The sequence below is a fragment of the Chiloscyllium plagiosum genome, chromosome 8 (genome assembly GCF_004010195.1).
Source record: "Chiloscyllium plagiosum isolate BGI_BamShark_2017 chromosome 8, ASM401019v2, whole genome shotgun sequence".
Classification (NCBI taxonomy): Eukaryota; Metazoa; Chordata; class Chondrichthyes; order Orectolobiformes; family Hemiscylliidae; genus Chiloscyllium; species Chiloscyllium plagiosum.
Window position 1 is genome coordinate 101,161,445 of NC_057717.1, and position 4,664 is coordinate 101,166,108.

The window sequence follows — 4,664 nt, forward strand, 5'->3', positions numbered from 1 at the left end:
CCTTGTGTCTTTCACTGTGTCTCACACCTGCACACACACACACCATGGGGGCTGGGTGGGAATACATAAGCACTACCGTAGTTAGACACTGGTGTAGAAGAAAAAAAATGGAGTCGAAAAAAAAGAACAGGAGGGTCAGAGGTTCTGCTCCCTCTGAGGAAGCTGGAAGTGTCAGGTACTATGCACATGTAAATGATGGGGTCTTGGTGATGGGATGCCGGTCTCTGTGGAGTTATTTCAGAGGACATTCAGCCCATCAAGCCTGTACTGTCTCCCTTCGAGGCCAATTTAGCTCATGCCAAATCCTAGCCCTTTCCCCGTAGCCCCGCCAACCTTTAGTCTTTCCTTCAGGCACTTGTCCTTTGAAAGCCAAAATCATCTCCATCACACTCTCGGGCAATGTCTCCCAGACCTTGACCCACTGGCCGCGCCACACAAGAATGTCTGCCCTCCTGTCACCTTTGGTTATTTTGTCAACCGTCTTGAACCAGTACATTCTCTGGTCAGTGACCTCTCTGCCAGCGGGTACAGTTCCTCCCTACCCACTCTGTCTCGTCCCTTCAGTGTGGAAACCACCTTTCCTGAACATAGATCACATCCACTGGTCATGTGCTAAAGTGATGGGAGTACATACAGTGCACATCTCCATTACAAAGTCCAGGGTTACCACCTCCTCCAGTCTCTTCACTGAAGTCTCACTCTCACCTGCTCATTCTCATTCACTTCGCTACAGACACCAGCACAGGTTTTTCATCGAAGGATTAAAACCTACAGCCAAAACGTGCGTTGTTCAGATTAGCAAAGAAAGCGGACAGCAACCAGAGAGATTTAGAGAGAAGAGCTTTATTGACAATAAAACATTTTTCCTTTGGGGAAATTAAAAGCAGGACCATTTCACACTTTACCCTGACCACAGCCTCAATGAAATGATAATTCTTTCCATTTTCTACGTCAGGCATTACCTGTGTGGAATTCACAAAGCAAGACTACATGATGGCAGGGAGGGAGCTGAGATTCCACTCAAAGGGCTTTCCATTGTGCAAGCACAAAGTACATCCACTGGCCACGTGTTAAAGTGATGGGCACACACGCAGTGCCCATCCCCATTACAAGAGCCAGGGTTACCACCTGAAACATATACAATGCAGAGGGTTCCAGTTTAGCCTGTGCCCAAATTACCTACCTCCTCCCCTGGTTTCAGGCATAAAGAGAGACCGAAACTTGGGAGGTTGAGGGATGACTCTCTGGGGTTTATAAAATCATGAGGGATATAGGTAAGATAAATGGCAGGTGTCTTTTACCTATGGTGGGGAATTTCAAGACTAGGGGCATAGTTTTTAAGGACTGAGGAGAAAGATCTAAAAAGGACATGAGGGGCAATTTCTTTACACAGAGAGTGGTGCGTGTGCGAAAAGATCTTCCAGAGGAAGTGGTGGATGGAGGTACAGTTACAACATTTAAATGATAGGGACATGAATAGGAAATGTTTGTGGGTTATGGGCCAAGCACAGGCAGGTGTCTTAGAGTCATAGAGACGTACAGCATGGAAACAGACCCTTCGGTCCAACCCGTCCATGCTGACCAGATATTCCAACCCAATCTAGTCCCACCTGCCAGCACACAGCCCTTACCCCTCCAAACCCTTCCTGTTCATATACCCATCCAGATGCCTCTTAAATGTTTGGGATTATGGTGGGTGTGGACTGAAAGGTCTGTTTCCGTGCTGTCTAACATTATAACTCTTTACGGTTTGGATTCTGACTGGTGGACACCATAAATCTAAGGCTATGGGTAACTCTAGAGGTGAATATGATGTTTCCCTGAACAAATAGAGGAATCATAATTTAAAAAGAGCAATGAAGATTTCATGTTTAATAAGGTGGATTCTGTATATCTATGAACAAAAGCATTAACCCCATCCATTTCAAATCACCATTTTCAGCAGTTGCAAATTATTGCACTTTATAGGAATTCTTTTATCTCTACTGCATACGACATTAGAACAATACTTCAAATCTCATTGTTGTTTCACAGCTTATCGCAAACATCAATACCCCTTCACAACTGAGGATCATTATCTGATTTCCCTGAGAAAGAGAGAGAGAGAGAGAGAGAGCAAGCGTGCAGTTTAGGAGGATGGATAGAGTGAAAAGTTAAAGCAATCCCTAAGGACAAGACAACAGCTAGGGACAAGAAAAACCTGAAAAGTTCTAATCATGCTACTGCAGTGAGAGGCTGCAGCCACCAGGGAGCGACACTGCCACACTATTGGCTATGGTTGTAGGACACAGTTTCCTCAGGGCAACATGCACTTTTCACACAATCACCTGGAGCTATGGATTCTGAAGGTGGAGGCGCCAAACATTTATTCCATCAGGTAGCTGGCCAAGGAACCTTCCTGAGTTTACTGCCTGCCGTCGGCACATGTTGGGAACATCTGCAGGTTGATACACAACCAATCAGGCTGAGTTACAAATGCCTCTTCCTTGGCCACTAAAGCCTCCAGTGACACTTGAACCCAGAGCTTCTGGTGCAGAGACAGGGGTGCTACCCACTCCACCACAACAGCTCTCCACATCAACCTGCAGTTGATCAGGTTGTGGGGCACCGGTTGCGTGCTTCTGTAATCAATAGTAAGACTGCGCAGTTCGGACAGTGACATCACGAACAAAACTGAACCTCCACAACAGTCTTCCTCTGAGAATGACCGTGGGAGCCTTTGCATCCTCTTGACAGAGCCAATAGGATGACACCTTTGACAGTGCTGCACTCCGTCAGCACTGCCTCTGCATTGAAGCCTTTGGAGTCGGACCTGAACTCAGGACGCCTTAACTCAGGGGCAGGAGGTGTTGACAGGAAGGAGCCAGGATGACAGGGAAGGGCATTGACGATGGGGGTATCAGCTGTGATCTCACTGAACATCTGAGTAGTTTCCAAAGGGCCGAATGGCCTACTCCCGCTCCCATCTTCCTGCGGCTCACGTGGCCAGCTCAGAGTTGGGAAGGTGCACTGGCTCATCGCTCCTGACCCGAGGACAAATTAAAATCAGCCCTGTTCTGTTCACCAGCATCTCCCTGAAATCCAGCTCTCAGGAATATTGTCAAGATTAGAGTGGTGCTGGAAAACAGCGGGTCAGGCAGCATCCGAGGAGCAGGAAAATTGACGTTCATTCCTGCTGAAGGGCTTTTGCCCAGAACATTGATTCTCTTGCTCCTCGGATGCTGCCTGACCTGCTGTGCTTTTCCAGCACCACTCTGATCTTGACTCTAATCTCCAGCACCTGCAGTACCCACTTCTGCCAGCGGGGAGTATTGGCCAAGCGACAGCTCACTGTTCAATGAGCTTCAGATTTCATGAGAATGAGGCAGTGAATGTTCAATGTTAAAATGTTTTCTTTTTAAGAAGGTGCTGTTTCTTCCTTTGGGATAAATGAAGAGCAAATCATTTCCACACTCTGCCCTCACCATACACACATCAACTATTCTTTCCATTTTCAGGGAGATGGCTGTGTGGGTTTCGAAATCCTTCACCAAGCGCCAGACCGCAGCAGGACCGCACTGCATCTGCTCACAGGGAGTTAGCAGAGATTACAAACTGGCATTCTGGAGTAGAAATTTATTTTACGTTAAAGCTCATGTCCCTGGGTGTGCAACAGAATGGGTGCAGGGCAAGGCAGATTGGCACGCGGGCAATCTGAGGATGCAACATTGCTCACCCAAGCAGAGAGATTCGAAACTTGAAATAAAATGAACTGGGGAAAAAGTTACATCCGGTGGTCAAAAGTGACGGACTAGAAGAAATCAATTGAACCAATAATGACTTGCATTGATATAGCAGCCTTGAATGCTGGTCAGACATGTGGGCATGTTAGAAAGCAAAAACTCTTGAGAGTGTGGTAAATGAGAGTGTGGGGCAGGTGCCAATATAGGGGTAGGGGTGATGGTTGAGGAGGACATGGCATGGGATAGGGGGTGGACACAAGAATATCCAGGGCACAATGAGGACACAAAGAAGAAATTGGTTTCTGAAGCAGGTTTGGGAAAACCTGCAGAAACAGCAGTGGGAAACACACACTGTGGAGCCGAAACATTAACTCTGTTTTTCTCTCTCTCCACGGATGCTGCCAGACGTCTGCTGAGTTTTTCCAGCAATTTCTGTTTTTGTTTCCAGAACCCTTTGTTTCTTTTTAAAGGGAAAGGAGTGAATGGACGAATTCTTTCAGGGAGTTCACACAGGCAGTAGTGGGCAAAATAGCCTCATTTTGTGCTTTATAAACGCAATATTCAATAGCTGCTCCTTCACTTGTCTCTGAGTGGGAATTAAAGTAAATGTTTTGGCGACTCAGGTCTCTAAGGAGCAAGCGCACACCCAGAGACAGAGCCAGAGGGAGGTTTCAAACACATCAGTGCTCGCTCATTCATGCTGCTGTTACTGGATGCTACAACCTTGAGCTGTCATCGAAGATGGCTCAGTTATTCAGAGCGATAACTTTGACTTTTGCCTTGAAGTTAACCACACAGACATACAAACACACAGACACACCCACACACACCCACAGATACACACACACATACTCCGACATACACATCCACAGATATACACACACCCACACACATATACATACACACACAAATACACACCCACCCACAGATACACACACAAAC